This window comes from Piliocolobus tephrosceles, chromosome 11, assembly GCF_002776525.5.
Source record: "Piliocolobus tephrosceles isolate RC106 chromosome 11, ASM277652v3, whole genome shotgun sequence".
Taxonomy (NCBI): Eukaryota; Metazoa; Chordata; class Mammalia; order Primates; family Cercopithecidae; genus Piliocolobus; species Piliocolobus tephrosceles.
Genome location: NC_045444.1, coordinates 125063549 through 125081124, shown reverse-complemented (window position 1 = coordinate 125081124; position 17576 = coordinate 125063549). Strand labels below are relative to the sequence as shown.

At 53.7% G+C, this 17576-nt stretch overlaps 1 protein-coding gene and 1 pseudogene across 1 annotated transcript in view; one reads left to right on the top strand and one right to left on the bottom strand.

The window, feature by feature from the left end:
* Nucleotides 1-417: 417 nt before the first annotated feature.
* On the top strand, nucleotides 418-6686 carry LOC111553765 (annotated as a pseudogene).
* Nucleotides 6687-15916: 9230 nt separating this feature from the next.
* Nucleotides 15917-17576, bottom strand: part of TWIST2 (twist family bHLH transcription factor 2) — a 63893-nt gene continuing 62233 nt past the window's right edge. Inside the window, exons 2-3 of the mRNA XM_026446860.1 lie at nucleotides 16641-16652; nucleotides 15917-16598 (exon numbers count right to left, since the gene is read on the bottom strand). The gene's annotated coding sequence lies outside the window, so the exon portion shown is untranslated. The remainder of the gene's footprint in view (nucleotides 16599-16640; nucleotides 16653-17576) is intronic.

The following is a 17576-nucleotide window of genomic DNA, read 5'->3' as shown; positions in this document are numbered from 1 at the left end:
TTGGAGCAGCGTGGTGCCATTTCCCTTCCTCCTTCAGACTTTCCTCTACGTGGAGGGCCCTGTCCTACACAGGTCCCCATCTCAGCTGACACTCAGGCCCCGGGAGGCTCTGCGGAGATTTGCTGGGCCGTTCCCTCGCACACGGGGCTACAACAAAGGTGGCCGCCACTGAAGGGCCTGGGAAGTAGAGGCGTAAGAATCTGTGGCAAAGCCTGTTGCACATAGTCTGATTATTTGACTCAAAATCAATAATCAGATCCTGTGCAAAATGTTTTCACGTAGATGATCTTATTCATTGTCACAAAAACCCACAAGAAAGGTAGAACGGAGGTTTCTAATCCCTATTTTATAGCTGAGGAAACCAAGACCCAAATTCCGTTTCCAACAGTGGCTTTCTGCTTCTTCCAGGAACACAGCATGACACGTGCTGTGAACCTCGGCTGTGGGACAACCGAAGGAGAGACAACACTCAGCAAAAACAGAACCCAAACCGCCCCCGTTTCTCTCAGCCCCTACTGCTCCACAGCTTGGAATGCAGCAAATGTTTCCGCTGCGCTCAAAGGGAAGGCTTTGCTTTGGAGTCAGCATGAGAGCTCGCCTCGCCTCCCCTCCATGCCCCTTCTCACCTAGTTGAGTTTGGACCTCAGCTCCCTGGCTCCTCGCTCTAAGCCCTGGAATACAAACCCCAAGGGCCAAACACTCCGAGGCTCTCAGGTCCCAGGCGTGGACACCTTCCTGGCCTTGGCTGTCATGGCCCAGATGGAAGCAAAGAGAGCTCCCCTCTCCACGGGTCGGCTGGTCTTGCTGCCCTGAGAGCAGGAACCCAGGCCCAGGCTCTGCACGGAGTTCCCCATCTACCTCTCCCTGGGCAGTAACGCAGAGGCCACCTGCCTCCCACTCTCTGGGTCCCACCTGCAGCCGGTGCCAGTGGATTCTGTAGTCTCCACAGTGATGCTGGGGAAAGACCAAACACCCGGACAAAGCACGTGGACGGCTGCCGATGCCAAAATCGCAGGAAGCGAGGGAAAGGCAGCTACTGCGACACTTTGCCAACCATGTGCGACACTCCAGGTACCTAGGGCAGTGAGGCGCTACTGAACTGGTTCCTGTCCACGCTTGCAGAGGCTGCTGTCGCAGAGGCAGGGCAGGGGTGTGTGGCTGTGCCAAGTATCCTTCTGGGATGAGCCGATTCTCTTGTCCCCGGTCGGGCATGACGGAGAGGCCAGAAGGTGTGTTTGAATAGCGGGTATTGGGGGTTTGCAAAGGGCTGTGATCTCCTGGGCCTCACATCTTACGCAGGCTCTGGGTTCTCCTTGGTTCCTCCCTTGGAGCGGGGACCTGGCTTTGGAAGGCCCTGGATCTTTGCTGGTTTCTGCTGTTATCTTGCAGTGTGACCGAGGTCAAGTCCACACCCTCTTCCCAGGTTGTTTCCTCTGCAGTAAAAATTGCCTTTTGGAACTGAGCCCTTCAAGGGGAGGCGGCTGAAACAGTGGGGGTGATGCTGCCTGCTAAGCCCCACCCCCTTCTCCTAAATATCTACCTCTCTCCTTTTTGTCCTTTTTTACTTATTGATGGGTTAGACAGCCAAAAACCCTCTCTGAAAGAGTGTCTTGGCCCAGGCCCATCTGGGATGCTGTTGTGAGCCTCGATTTCTATGGATCTACGCCTGGAAAGCTTTTAGCGTAGAATATTTTAGGTAGAAGACCAGGACCACAGAACAGGACCAGGACCACGGAACAGAACCAGGACCCCAGAACAGGACTAAGACCATGAAATAGGAAGCAAGATACGTCCAGCACCCAGTTCAAAGAGAGGGCTGGGGACGCCAACACTTCACCTCCTTCCCAGCAAACTTGGAAAGCGCCAGGGCATCCCTGGAGCTGCTGCTGGCAGAGAAGAATCAGCATCCACACGTGCAGCTCACACTCGAGGAAGGGCAGGGGCGACGTCAGAGGCCTGCTTTGCCCAGCACACCCTTCTGGAACGGATGGGATTTCAACTTTTAAGGTCTCAACTCCTTCTTCCTCCTCAGATCCTGGGATTTTGAAAATGATTCCTAAATGCCTTTCGATCTCAATTTGCCCAAGGAGATGGACCTAATTTACTACATTCCAACTGGAAACATTTTTGAGAGTAAAAATACCTGAAGACGTATTGGGCCTGGAGGTAGCAGACTCAAAATTAAAGCAGGGACCCCTCTGTCCTCTCCCCCGATTGCATTAAGCACAGCATGTCGGGGATCAGTGAGTTTCCATGGCCCTGCAATCAGACCTTTTGCTCTCTGAAATTTAGCCTTGATTTTGAAGCCCTGAGCTTAGTATATGTAGATGAGCTGACGGGCCCAGGGAGTCACTCAGAAAGGCTGGAGGTCCTTCAGAGCTGCATTAGATACAGCGGGAGGGGGTCAAATTGCTAATTTCATCTGCTCCCCAGCCCTGAAAATTCCCAAACAGCAGAGAACTTCTCAGAAGACTTGTGAAGTTGGGAGTCTGCAGGTGGGTGGGGGTGACGGCGTTCTACCCCTAAGACAGCGTTTTGAAGTTGAAGCTCAACTTAAAATATTTGTTCCTATTTTTGAGACAGGGTCTTGCTCTGTCACCCAGGCTGGAGTGCAATGGCACCACCTCAGCTCACTGCAGCCTCGACCTCCCAGACTTGAGCAATCCTCCCACATCAGCTTCCTGGGTAGCTGGGACTACAGGCATGCACCACCACACTTGGCTGATGTGTGTGTGTGTGTGTAGAAATGGAGTTTTGCCCTGTTGCCCGGGCTGGTCTCGAACTCCTGAGCTCAAGCCATCTGCTCTCCTTGGCCTCCCAAAGTGCTGGGATTACAGATGTGTGTCACCGCGCCCAGTCACCTTATGCTTTTTGGAGGGACATCACCAATCAGACAGTGGCCTGGGCTGGACACGGCATCCCTGGAAGACGGCCCCTCTCTAGGGTGTCATCTGCCATTAGCCAAGGACCCTCTTGTCTCTCCAGCTCCAAGTCTCCACAGAGGACGTGCTCAAAGTGAGGGTGTGTGGCCCGACCCCCCGCTTCTCCTGCAGGCAGGTGGGGAGGGAAGCAGGTGGCAGGAGGAGGGGGCTGTCCGGGGCTGCCTTTGTCTGCGCCTGTGCGTGATTTCACTCTGTGCTGAGTGCCAGCAGGGACGATGGGAAACATTTCCGTCTGGTATGAAATGATCACCATCATTGGCCTCATGGCATCACCACTATCTTCCTTGCTGGCACCTTCCCGTCCTCCCTCCAGCCAGGGAGGTCTGACCCAGGCACAGGTGAGAGGAACTGTCACTCTGCCTTAGGGGTTTGCAATCTTGGGACATCAAACAGGCCCACGGTGCCTTGCACCTCTGGTATCACATCTCTGCACCGTTTTCTGTACTGTTCATGTGACTCCCAGAGCAGGCGTGGCCAGGGAGTGTGACAGCTTTGTATCTGTGTCCTGGAGCTGCTGCAACGAGGCACCGAGGGCCGGGGGCTCAGGCCTCAGAAACGGATCCTGTCCGGGCGGTGGAGGCTGAAGCCCTAGATCGCAGTGTGGGCGGGGCTGGGTCCTTCCCAGGCTGTTCGGGGGGCTCTGTCCCAGGCCTCTCGCTGGGCATGCAGGCGCTGGCTCCGCCTGTGTCCTTCACCTCCCCGTCCCTCTACTTGTGTCTGCCTCTGTCCCCACATCTCCTCTTTATGAGGACATTGGCCCTATTGGATCAGTGCCCTCTCTAATGACCTCATTTTAATTCAGAGACCTCTGTGGAGACCCTGTCTCCAGAGAAAGCCTCCTTCAGAGAAAGTCTGAAGCACTGGTGGTCAGGACTTCAACGTGTGAATTTCAGGGGGACACACTTCAGCCCATTACAGACCTGACGGCTTCTGCAGGACACCCAGCCCCTCCCATGGCTTATGGAGGAAGAAGCCAAGTGGAGAGGGGGAGGTGGTCGGGCCACCCCTTCCATGGCCAGCAGCAACTGCGCCCGTGTCTGGGCACTTCCTGGGTGCTGGACCCGTGCAGAGCGTATTCATGCCTTGCCCCAACTCGTCCTGGAGGAAGGTGCTGTGAGCCCCCATGCATCATCGAGACGGAGGCCGGGGCGAGGGCCGGCGGGAGCTGAGACCCATCTCAGGAGGTGGATATTTTTATCATTGGGTGTTTGTATTTTTCTTATTATAAGAGCCTTCGTCTCTTTCTTCTTGCACGTCATTTGTTGCTTGTGTTTATTCTTACCTGGTTGTTTTCTGTGTGGGTTATGGATCCCCAAGCCGCCTTCCCTAGGTCCCAGCCCAGGTTGTGGCTCCCCTGTGTGACTCCCAGGCCCCAGGATAGACGTCAATCGTGTCCCCTTGTGGGTGCCTTCAGCTTAGCACCTGCCTGTCCCTTCCAGGGGCCTCTAATACAGGACTTATGTCTTCATGAAGACACTACTGTGCTGGTTCGTGTTCTCCGGAGGAGCAGAGCCACTCAAGGTGTGCACATCAGAAGAGAGTGATTTTAAGGAACTGGCTCACACTGGCAAGTTCAAACTCTGCAGGGTGGGCCGGCAGGCTGGAAACCTGGGAAGGAGCTCATGTGGCAGTTCCAGGCCTCAGGCAGTCCAGGGGCAGAATTCCTTATTGCTCAGGGCAGGTCAATCTCTTCATTCTAATCAGGCCTTCAACTGATTGGGTGAGGCCCACCCCCTTGGACGAGGGCCACCTGCTTTACTCGAATGCCAATGTCATCTAGAAACACCTTCACAGGAGCATCTAGAGTAATGTTTGACCAAATATCTTAGCCCCGTGGCCCAGCCAAGCTGAGCATAAATTAATCATCACACTGTCTAATGCCAAAATAATTCAAGTCTTTTTTTAAGTGAAAACAAGTTTATTAAGAAAGTAAAGGAATAAAAGAATAGCCACTCCATAGGCAGAGCAGCCCCAGTAGTTCAAATCTTTACTGAAGTCCCAAGATGCTTGTGGGAGGAAGGTGTACTCTGAACGTACGCAAAAATCTTAACATTTCTCTCTCCCTGGCCACTCTCCACATTGCTTGCTATGACTCCCCCCAAACTGCTTCCCTCACTCTCAGCCCCGAACCTAGAGATACCCCAGCCCCCAGCACTCCTACTCTTCCTTCTGCCTCCCACTTTGCTCTTGTCCCGTCCTTCCTTCTCCTCCACAGGTGACTCCCAGCCACTTCCAGTCCTCACCCTGTCCCGACTTCTCCACCTTTGTCTCTTCACCAACCCTGAGGCCTTGCCGTGCAAGTCCAGGCACCGAGCCAGCAAAGGCAGAATCCACCACCCCCAGGTTGGGAAGGGGAGCAGAGAGCACAGGGCACTCTTCCTTCTGCACATTTCCTGGGCATTTCCACCCCATTGCTCACGAAGTTTGGGCAGCTGGTAGCTTACGGAGCCAAGACTCCTCCGAGCCCCTCAAGACTGCAGGCCCAGCCCTCCCAGCTCCCGTTCAGATTGGGGAGGAGAGAATCAGTGTTTCTGCTCCTCCAGCACCACCGTCCTCCCCAAGGTGGAGATGATGTCAACAAAGGGGATACTGAAGCAGATGGAGTGGTGCGGATGGTGGGTCACTAAAACGCAGATGGAAGGTACATGCTGCCACAGGCTGAGACAAGAAGATGGGAAGGTGGGTCTGTCTGTTGGAATACCAATCCTTGGCCCCAGAATTCCTGGTGGAGAATCCTCCAGTAAGAATGCTTGCTGGGCACGCTCCGTTTGGGAGGAGTTAATCCAACAGGTCCTGTTTCTTTCTTAAGGACCGAGGCCACTGTGGGAGCCTGGGCTGCCTAATGCCGTCCCAGTTGTTGCTAGATGAATGGTGGGACCTGCCATGTAAATGTCTATTTGGTGCCTTTTCTACGACGTGTGTCCTCCTGGAATGGGGCTTCTGGCTTCCTCAGTCCTGGAGGCCCAGAGGGATGTAGGCTGTGCCTTTTGGGAAATGCTTCCAGGGACCTACATGTTACGTGCCTCTGTCCATATTTTCAACAAGCTTTTCAGACCACAGTTTTAATGTCCATTAAGGAACTATCTCATTTGGCCAAGGGAGGCATACACATGTGGGTACTCTAAGATAACACAGTTTGAAGAGATTTGATATGAAACTGTCAGACTGGGGTATGATCATTCTCACTGCAAGAGAAATACTTGATTAAAACGCATTGAAGACATATTTTACATTTGACCCTCTCTCAGTGCATTTAAGACAGATGCATTTTACTTTCCAGGCTTTTCACGTCAAGTCATGCCTGTGCCCACACACAGGGGAGGAGGTGACATGAGGCTCCGAGCTCTGGAGCCTTGGAAGTCAGGCAGGCCCTGCTGGAATCACAGCCCCTTTACTCCCAGGCAAGTCAGCTCGCCTCACCAGACCTCTGTGTGCTTCTCTGTGAATTGGGGATAAGAGAGAGAGTCCCTGTTACTTGTGTTTTCATGGGCTTAATCCTCTGTGTCCAACGAATGTGTGAGAAAGCAAAGGTGACTGTGGCATAGACATGGTCACCAATAGACCGGCCGCTTACTGCGTCGTCCCCACTCAGACGTTCCTGCCCCGGACTCCTGGTGGCTCCTCCCATCTTCTCAGGCTCACCTAAGGAGTCAGTCTCTCCTGACCAGTGGATCCAATGACACAACTGAGACTGAGCACCAAGGGGACGTGATGCTGGCAGCTTGTCCCAGGAGACGCGACTGAACCCTAGAAGGGCCCCATGGGAAAACTGATAAAGCCTGAAATGTGTGTGCAGACATGGACCCCTTTATTACACACAACGACCATGAAAACCTCTCCTGCTGTGGTGTAATTATTTTCCATAAATTATTGGGGTGCTGGTGGTATCTGGTTACATGAGTAAGTTCTTTAGTGGTGATTTGTGAGATTTTGGTGCACCCATCACCTGAGCAGTATACACTGCACCCTATTTGTAGTCTTCTAATCCCTTGCCCCCGCCTACTCTTCCCCCAAAGTCCCCAGAATCCATTGTGTCATTCTTATGCCTTGGTGTCCTCATAGCTTAGCTCCCACATATCAGTGAGAACATATGATGTTTGGTTTTCCATTCCTGAGTTACTTCACTAAGAATAATAGTCTCCAGTCTCATCCAGGTCATTGCAAATGCTGTTGGTTCATTCCTTTTTATTGCTGCATAGTATTCCATCATATCTATCATCTATCTATCTATCTATCTATCTATCTATCTATCTATCTATCTATCTTTATATCAGAGTTTTTTATCCACTCGTTGATTGATGAGCATTTGTGTCGACTCCACGATTTTGCGGTTGTGAATTGTGCTGCTATAAACATGCATGTATAAGTATCTTTTTTGTATGACTTCTTTTCCTCTGGGCAGATACGATAGTGGGATTGCTGGATCAAATGGTAATTCTACTTTTAGTTCTTTAAGGAGTCTCCACACTGCTCTCCATAGCAGCTGTGTGAGTTTACATTCCCACCAGCAGCGTAGAAGTGTTCCCTGTTCACTATGGTGTAATTTTTAAGTTTAAGCTTTTAATCTCAGATGAATCTATCTATCTACCTACCTACCTATCATCTGTCTACCTATTATCTATCTGTCCTAAAATATTCACAAGCTTACAATGGAAAAGGGCTCTTGTCTTCCTCCTTTCACATCCCAGAGCCCCAGCGTTGGGAGGCTTCTTTCAGTGTTTTTATCCATTTCTTTTGGTATTTATCTCCATATTTAAAAATAACATGCTTAGGCTGTGGAGTGCAGTGGCTCATGCCTGCAATCCCAGCACCTTGGGAGGCCAAGGCGGGCGGATCACCTGAGATCAGGAGTTCAAGACCTGCCTGGCCAACATGGTGAAACCCCGTCTCTACTAAAAGATACAAAAAATTAGCCAGACGTGGTGGCAGGTGCCTGTAATCCCAGCTACTTTGAAGGCTGAGGTAGGAGAATCTCTTGAACCCAGGAGGCGGAGGTTACAGTAAGCCCAGATTGTGCCATTGCACTCCAGCCTGGGTGACAAAGCAAGACTCCATCTCAAATAATAATAATATACTCTCAAATAATAAAATACTAACAAGCTATTATTATTATTATTAACAAGATATTATCTCAAATAATAATAATAATAGCATGCTTAGAATGTTCTTTACGAATTCTTCAGTTCTAGGCGTGATCTTCTGTCTTTCCACACCGGGAGCCGAGGACTCAGCTCTTCCACATCCACCTTCCCACCTGTTTCTGCTGCTCGTGCGCCTCTCTAAATTAAGTCTTAATTAATAGTTGAATCTGTTTTACTGTTTCCATCGTTATAGCTGTGATACAATCACAGTTCACAAAATGGAATCACATACTGCAATCCCACTTTTTTCCTTTTCAAACTCTTTGTTTCTCTTAAAGTTAATCATTGTTTGTTTCCTGTTTTCCCTTTTCTTTTTTTGGTGTTGTGTGGCTTTTTATGAACTTTTCACTCGTTCAGCCCCAAACTTTGCTAAAAAAACAAAACAAAACAAAATACACACACACACACACACACACACACACACACACACACACAAAGCACCCGGGGTCTCTCAGCGCCATTGCTTTCCTTGCAGACATTGCTTTGGTGACACACCCAGCACTGGGCTGCTTTGCCGGAGGCTGCTCTGGAACCCTGCTTGAGATGTTGCTGTCCTCTAGGCGGGATCGTTTGCTTCCCAGATCTTCTGGTTTTCAACCAGAAGGAGTTTGTTGAGCCAGGCCAGCAGGGAGGGGAGCTGACCTTTTCCCGTTTGCCCCAGAGATCCCTGCTCTGTACCCACCTGCTGCGTCTGTGGGCTCTGTGCCCTCTGGTTGGGGGTCAGTGGCGGCCTGTGGAAGGGGACCGGTGTGGGGGAGGAGAGCAGGCCAGAGTTTCTTCCCTAGCTCTGTTTCTCCTAGTCGTGCGCAGCCCTCAGGAGCCTCCACAGTGTCCGGGGTTCCAGCGACCGCGCCTCCCCAGTGGCAGCTCACTGCCTGCTGCCACCCCAGCTGCCACTCCAGCTGTGAGCACCCCACATTCTGCCACACCTCACACACAGCTCCGGCCAAACTTCCCTTAAACCACGGAATCTGGGCACGGGTCTGGGGTCCTGCCAGGCCCTGGCGGGGAGGCCTGGGGCTGCTGCTGATGTCTTTACTCTGCACTCACAACTGACAGGGCACCTGGGTCCACACGCCGGGGGTCGAAGCCGTCAACCCACTGTCCCAGCACTGCTGTGGGGCTGTCCAATGTGGTTCCAATGGACAAGGCTTTGCTGAGGCCAGGGGGCCTGGCTTCTCCCCACTCCTGTTTCCACAATGGGGTCCCCCATAGCCTGTCTCCCATGGCTCTCTGTTCCAGCGTGGAGCAGTGATGTCCCTGGAGATTCAGAAAGACTCACAGGGTTCCTGCAGCCCACCCCACCTTCATTCTAGTCCCAGAGCCTGGGTGGGTGGTCAAGGCAGTGGGTTTGGGTACCCCAGGCCAGGTCCACTGGGTTCCCAGAGATGGTCTTGACCTTGGCTGAGCCTCCACTGATTGTAAAGGTGACACTTAGCCCTCTCCCGCCTCTCTGTTGTTTTATTTTTCCAAATTGCTCAGAACCTGGGCAGGGGAGAGGGACGATAACTACTAGCTCCCTCGATCATCCTAGTACTGGTGCTTCGATGTCAGCGCTGTGTGTGCCGCTGCGGGCCGCGCTTCTTTCCCTCCCTCCTCCTTCTTTCCCTCCCTCCTCCTCCTTTCCTTCTCGCGTAGGACATTCCCGTGGCCTTTTCAACCTGGAAACACCTCTAAGCTCTGAATCCTGCTCCTCTCTGTTCTGTCTTTCTGGGACTCTTCATTGGACTTCCTGGATTCGTGCTCTGCTCAAATCTTGTGGGTCTTTTTTTTGTTTGTTTCTTCTTCTTCTGTCTTTTTGCTCTGCTGCATATGATTTCCCTCATTTCATCTTCCAAAACGGCTACTAAAGTTTCCATTCAAAAAATGGTGTTCCTAATTCAAGGAGATCTCTGGAATTCTCAGTTTTCTTTTTCGCCGGTCGCTGTATCTTGGAGATATGGGAGCCTCTCTCTGGCAGCACCTCTGACGTGGTTCTCCCCCTTCCCCTGTGCTCTTTCTTCTGTGTGTTTGTTCTGGCCTGTCTGTCCCGGGTGTCCATTTATAATGGCAGCTGAGAGGGGTTCTCCTGCCTCCAGCCGGAAGAGGCAAGGCTGGGCTTCCAGCGGCTGGCGCTGAGCAGGGGAGAAGCAGGGAGCCTCGTAGAGTTACCCCAAATCCTCCATTCCCACCTGCTCCACATGGCTGTACTGGGGTTCAGACCCTTCCTGGACCCCTCCAGCTGGCAGGAGTGGGGGAGGGTGGTCATCAACTCTGAGCTGGGAAGCGGGTCTCCCCATGCCTCTTCCAGACCATCAGCCAGTCCTGCGGCTTTAGCCCCATGCTGTACCTCAGAATTAGAGGTTTTGTCACCTGCCAGTCCCCAGTCCTTCTGGGACCAGCCTGCTGGTCCAGCTTCCCAGACTCAGGCCTCCCAGCTGCATTTCCCCTTTCGAGGTTCAGCCGAGGAGCTGCCCACCCTTTCCCACTCATCTTCCGTGAGCCTGCCAAGGTCTCCTGTCTGCAGGCTGCCCCCGGCCCTCTCTGCTGTGCATTCGCAGGTCATTCCTTCTTTGATGTCACTTTCAGGGTCTGTATTCATTCCCTGTGGCTGCTGCACCAAACAACTATAAACTGATGGCTTCAGAAGTGGATTCTCCCGGAGTTCTGGGGTCAGACATTTGAATCGAGGTGTGGTGGGGCTGGTTCCTTCTGGAGGCTCTGAGGGAGCACCGGCTCCAGGCTGCTCTCCAGCGTTCCTCACTTGTGGACACGTCACTCCCATCTCTGCCTCTATCATCTCCCGGCGTTCTCTGAAATCTCCCACTGCCCTTCTCTTGTAAGGCTGGCCTTGGATTTAGGAGCCACCCCAAATCCATATGGTCTCATCCCCAGATCCTTAACTTAATTACATCTGCAAAGGCTGTTTCCAAGTAGGGTCCATCCACAGGTTCCAGGGGTGCAGATGTAAACATCTCTTCTGGAGGATTTCGGGGGGAACACTGATAATCAGGCGTGTGTAAACACAAACACCTAAACACACATCCTGCAATGCAGAGCTGCCGGACAGCTTCCTGCCCTCCCTGCTCCCTCCCACGCTTCATCCCTAGACCCCCGGAACCCGGGCATAGCCTGGTCATCCTTCCTGGCCAACGCACCCCTGCACCCCTCCCATCCCTCTCCCCTCCTCTGGCTCCCACTCATGCCCTCCCCACTTTCTTTCAGCAGTCAGGTCTGTTTCCTGAATCACTGAGTCAGCGAGTGACGAGACCTGCTGGAAGCATGTGGAGGATGGGCGAGTCCACTCAGCCTTGGATGGGGTGGCAGGAAAAAGGCAGCCCTAAGCCCAGCCTGGGTCAGGATGAGAGTCTTTGTTCAGGAGGACAGAACTGGCAGTTGGCAGCAAGCAGGCCCAGGAGTAGATATTGAAGTCTTCATCTCAGGGAGACTGGGGCTTGGAGGGGGAAAGTCAAGTCCACTGGGGTGTAAACCAGTGTGGCCATGAGCAGGCAAAGGGCCTGGCTATTTCTAAAGAGCCCTGACCTTCCCAGGCAGCTGTTGACTTCCTTTAGGGAAAGGACACTTTGAGTCTTCCTACGGGCTGGGAGTCAAAACAGACCTTTGCACTATCATTCGGTTATGAGGTGCCCACATTCAATCCCATGAGGGCTGCCATCGCCGTGCCCTCTGGGCCTTCGCTTGCCCTGGCCATGGCGGCTCAGGTGGCCCATCCTGTGTGGGCAGTGAGGTGGTGCTCCACGGATGGAGGGTTAGACTTGTCTCGCCCCAAGCCAAAGGGCTTCAGCGGGAGACAGAGTGTGGGTGACGCCGCCCACAGAGAAGCAGGATGAGAGACGGTACAGATGGCCCTGGCCCCAGACGACGTGGCACCTTAGTCTGTGGGTTGAAGGCATCTGTGGGGCAGATTGCCTCTTTACAGGTTGGCCCCATGTGTGGCGGCCCGCAGGCATACCCAGGCCACACACAGTGAGGTGTTTGAAGAGCCTCCGACGGCATCGTTTCTATGACTGACCGCCATTTTCATGGCCCTGCAGGCACAGGATAACACAAGGCTGCACCTGGCCTCTGTAGCCACGTGGAATATGCTGCCTCTCCCCAGGACCCACCCTGCCCACCCAGGCCACACTCTTCCCGACAGCCCATTCCCACTCAGCCTTACCCAGAGGCTTACCCAGAGGTCTCCTGTGAGGGCCCCCACCTCCTCTTCTGGGGTGCTCAGGGCTGCCAGCAACCCCTCGAACTATGTCACTCAGAGCCACACAACACCCTGCAGACGGCACTGGGGCCACAGGGAGATGGCTGACCTCGGGCTGAGTCCCCGTTGCCTCTTGGCTGCCCCATGACTCCCGGCTCCCACTGGACCTGTGTTCCATCAGCTACAACCTGGAGTCCCACCTCCATCTGCAGTTGCTTTCAAAAGCAAAGAGTGAGACTTTTCCATCGAGACGTGTTGGTCTTGGCCACTGCACAGGCCCAAGGCTGTGTTTCAGATCTGAGCCTGTGGACCTGCAGAGGAACCCCCATCCCCAGCGTGTCTCGCCCTGTGGGGAAATTCAGACTCAAGGCCCCCACCTGCTTGGCCAGTGGCCCTTCCTCAAGGATGGTCTGCGATGCCAGGGCCTGACTGGGTGCAGCGGTCCCAGCAGCGCTGCTGCCCCTTCCAGGTTCCCTCACCCCACATGTCTGCACCCAGGCCCCTCAGGTTGACCTGGTCGCCGGACAGCTGGGGACTCCGTCGGGCTGCCCTTGAACACAGGTGGAAGTGAGGGGGATTTGGTATGTTTTCCTTTAGAGAGCCCCTGGGGCTCTGAACGCTCTGCTGTTCTGTGGACTGAGTCATCTGACCCCGAAAATATGTGCACACCAGCTCTCACAGGTCTGTTCTCAGGGCCATGACCGCAGAGGGCTCTGGTTGACGCCAGAGCAGTTGTGAGACCCCGGAGCAGGAGCCAGTGCAGGGAAGTGGCCCCACGACACTGGGGAGGAGGAGCCAGCAGCAGGTTACAGGACAGCATGTACCTGCGTCCATGGACATGCATCGCACATGCGCAAATACATGCATGCCAGCGTGCGTATGGAGCCATAGACACACACATGCATGTTCCGGAAGCCAGCATCTTTCGGCACCTCTTCCAGGAATGTGTGTGCAGGGGTGAAAACAGGAAGTGAGCCCATATTCACGGCCACGTATTTCCACGTAGCCTAAGGTGTTGGTGACCGGCTCCTAGGGCACCCAGAGTTGGAGACAAAGCCCCAGGAGAGACCCCAGGAGAGGCCAGGGCTGGGGGAGAAGGAGACCCTGATATGCCGACCAGAGTGTGGGGTGGGTGGGCCGGGAACAGGTAGCCCCCAGTGATGCCCGGAGATGCAGCCGCCACAGGGAGGCCCTGGGATGACCCCCTTGGCTGGGTCACTGCTCTGAGGCCCCCACTGAACTCCATTCCTGACCTCCCACGTGGGGTCAGGTTGCCCCCTCATTTGCACGGGGCCCTCTCATTCCTCGCCTCCTCTGCCTTGGGCTTGGGTGTGGACACTCACAGGGCTGGGTCCCCCACAAACGTGACAAGGGGCTGTTGCTGAGCAGGAAACCAGGCTCAGGCACCAGGCAGAGGAAGAATGAAGTTCTTAACTTGGAAACCAAGAAAGAGGCTCCTTCTGGCCCCACCGTCCATCAGCTTTGCATTGCGTGATTTGGGATTATTTCTATTTGAATCACGTCAGGAAGGAGGGCATCGTGGCCTTCGTGGTCTTCGTGGCCCCTACGGGCCTCTGCAGGGCATGCCAGACAGTACGGGGGAGGGCGGGGCCTCTTGCTGCTGGGACCACTGCTGCCCTATTCTGTCTCCCCAGAGTCTCATGTGTGCACACGTGTGCATGTGTGTGCTGGTCGTATGTGCATACATTCATGTGGCATGGGGATGTGTGCGTGTTTGAAGTGTGCCAAGTGTGTGCACATGCAGTGTGTGTGCGTGTGGTGTGTGTGCATGTGTGTGTGGTATGTGTGTACATGCATGTGTGTGGTGTGTGTGTACATGCGTGTGTGTGGTGTGTGCATATGCAGTGTGTGCATGTGTGTGTGATGTGCATGTGCAGTGTGTGCATGTGTGTGGTGTGTGTGCATGTGTGTGCATGTGCGGTGTGTGCATGTGTGTGTGGTGTGTGTCCATGTGTGTGGTGTGTGTGTGCATGCATGCGTGTGTGGTGTGTGCATGTGCAGTGTGAGTGTGGGGGTGTGTGTGGTGTGTGTACATGCATGTGTGTGTGGTGTGTGCATGTGCAGTGTGGGCATGTGTGTGTGTGGTGTGTGTGCATGCATGTGTGTGTGGTGTGTGCATGTGCAGTGTGTGCATGTGTGTGTGGTATGTGTGCATGTGTGGTGTGTGCACATGTGTGTGCATGCACGTGTGTGTGTGGTGCGTGCATGTGCAGGGTGGGCATGTTTGTGTGTGTGGTGTGTGTGCATGCATATGTGTGTGGTGTGTGTATGTGCAGTGTGTGCATGTGTGGTGTGTGCATGTGTGGTGTGTGCACATGTGTGTACATGCATGTGTGCATGGTGTGTGTGTACATGCACGTGTGTGTGTGGTGTGTGCATTGCAGTGTGTGAATTTGTGTGTGTGGTGTGTGTGTACATGCATGTGTGTGGTGTGTGCATGTGCGATGTATGCATGTATGTGTGTGTCTTTGTGTTTGTTGCATGTAGTGGGTTCTGGGACTTGTGCTTCAGGGATCTGTCACCTGGACAGGCGCTCAGGGCCCCTCATGGTGATGCCAGCCCCAGCAGAACCCAGTGCTGCGCCAAGGTCACCACCAGGAGCCAGATGGAAACTGAGGTCATGCTGGTGTTTGTAGAGCTCGTGTCCTTGCCATGGTGGACCCGGGGGCAGGGTGGGAGTGGGAAATGAGGCTTACAGGCCACCACCATCCTGCCAGAGAACGCTACTTCCAGAACCCCTGTCTGGGAGCTGGGTGGGCTCTGTGTGCCCACTGCTTGGTGAGCAGCTCCACCCAGCAGACCCCGGTACCAGGTGTCCCCCAGGAGACATGCCTTTGGTGTCTCAGGGTAGTGACCTGGTGACTCACAGTCCCCAGAGCTGGAAGCCTCCACCCTGGGGTCCACAAGCACCACCCACCCCCACAGTGCTCATGGGTGCTGACATGGTAAGGAGGCAGCGGGCAGGGCATGGAGCCCTTGCCCTCATGCAGAGGTGCCCACCTGCACCAGACCTGGGCTGACTCTCCTTGGTGGCAGATCATGGTCCTTGCGGGATTTCTGGGCAGGATTCCAACCTAACCTGCACATCCGGGTGTTCCATCCTTAGCCAGCTGCCTGGTGAGCTCATAGTCAACATGGCACGGATGCACGTGGAGCAGACAGTGATTCGTTCAGACAGGCAGGCAGGTGATGGCACAAATGAATGCCATGCTTGGGAGAGCAGGGAATACCACCCAGGGTGAGCAGCAGGGAAGGCTGGCCCTGACTTTGGACAGCAGGGGCGGTGCACAGGATGGGCATGCTTCTGTATCAAGAGTGAGCCACGGGTGTGACAGCAATGGTCTCTTGTGCTGAGGCTGCTGGGGAGCAGCAGAGGACTAGGCACTGGGAAAGGGCTGAGGCCCCCTCTGCTCTCCCAGGCCCGGGTCTGTTCACACTGGCAACCGTGTTAGAGTTGGTAGTTTCTAGAAATTTCTGCAATTATGCACAGTAGAAAACGTCTCACATCCTCTCTCGTGCCTTTTAAAGTGAAGCAATATTGATTCCTGCGACCTGTTCTGACTCTCTCAGGCCATGCCCTGAGCTGCGAAGTACAGATGAGAACAGAGGAGACCATGGCTGCGCGGACGTCTTTATTTTTCTTGGGTGGGGAGCAGGATACACAGCCACACTGCAGTCACTTAGCTTGTAAAAATATCTCAATAAATAAAACAAACAAGCAACATATACACTGAACAGAGAATATTTTTTTAAAATGGCTAGCCGAGCAAATCATGGAGAAAGAAAAAGAATAGCGGCATGAAAATAAGAATTCCAGGCTGACTTGAATCAATCACGCAGAGGCTCGGGGGGAGGGGAAGGAACTCGGGGTCCTCTTCGGAGAGCCTTGGTCCAGTTTCAACAGAATGGTACAAGAATGCATTTCTGTTTTATTAAAAAAATAGACATTAAAAAAGGCACTTAGAGGGAAATACAAATTCAAAATCCAAATCCTCGTAAATGTGTTCCTGAATCTAGACATTTTCAGAAAGAATAAACCTCCCCCAAAACATAAGACCCAGAAGAAAAATCCAAACAGAGACAAGATGACCATCACAACGTCACCAGCAAGAGGGCTGGGAGTGCCCTTCCTATGTGGGGACCGTCCTGGGGGAGGACGGGCGCCTGGGTCTTCTGTCCGATGTCACTGCTGTCCCCTCTCTCGACGCTGGTGGAGGGCAGAGGTGAGGCCTCCTGAGGTTGTTCAGGTTTCAGAAGTTACAGACTCGAATGCATCCCAATTCCACTTGCGCTGCCAATTCCACTCGAATGCATCCACTCGAATGCATCCCAATTCCACTTGCGACGGACAGCCTGGAAGATACGGAAGGGGGATGGTGAGCTAAGGCCGCCTCGCTCGGCGTCCTGCAGGATTGTCCCAAGACTGTCCCAAGGCTGGGTGGGATGGGACACGGGAGAGGCCCTGAGAGAGCTGGCTCTGTTCGACTCACGTTCCTCCCAGAAGACACTGGACAGGTGACTGCTACGGGGCCAGCCCAAGCTTCTGCAATCCCTGCCCGCAGGGCCAGGTCAAGCCCAGAGCACCCTTTCCCACAGCCAAGTGCCCTTTCTCGCCCCCGAGTGCACTCTCTCACACTCACCACCCCAGGCCTCTCCCTGGCCAGCGCTCGGCATAGCAGTGAATGCTGTCTGGCTGTGGGTGAGCCCCTCAGAACAGGCTGCCTGGGGACAAGATGTGCACACTGGCCCTATACAGGCCTGAGGGAGCTGTGGGGTTTTGGGCAGCAGAGGGCTGTGTTTCAGGGAGGAGGACGCAGAGAAATGGGTCAGCCGCTGGGGGGAGCTGTCTACGGTGGATTCTTGCTTTAAAATTTGTGCTTTTGACACAATTACAGATTCACAGGAAGTTGCAAAAACAACATAGAGATGTCCCATGTGCCTTTCATGCAGTTTCCACACATACAACACCCACAAACACACCCCACCCCCACATACACACACACACACCACGCAAACATACCACACACTACCATACACCCCACACTGTACATACACACCACATACACACACACACACAAACACACCACATTGCCATGTACACATACAAATACACCACACACACCACACAACACACTACACACACCACACACCACACAAACACATCACACCCCCACATACACACAAACACACCCCACACACAACACACACCACACAAACATACCACACACTACACACACACCCCGCACTGTACATACACACCACATACACACACACACA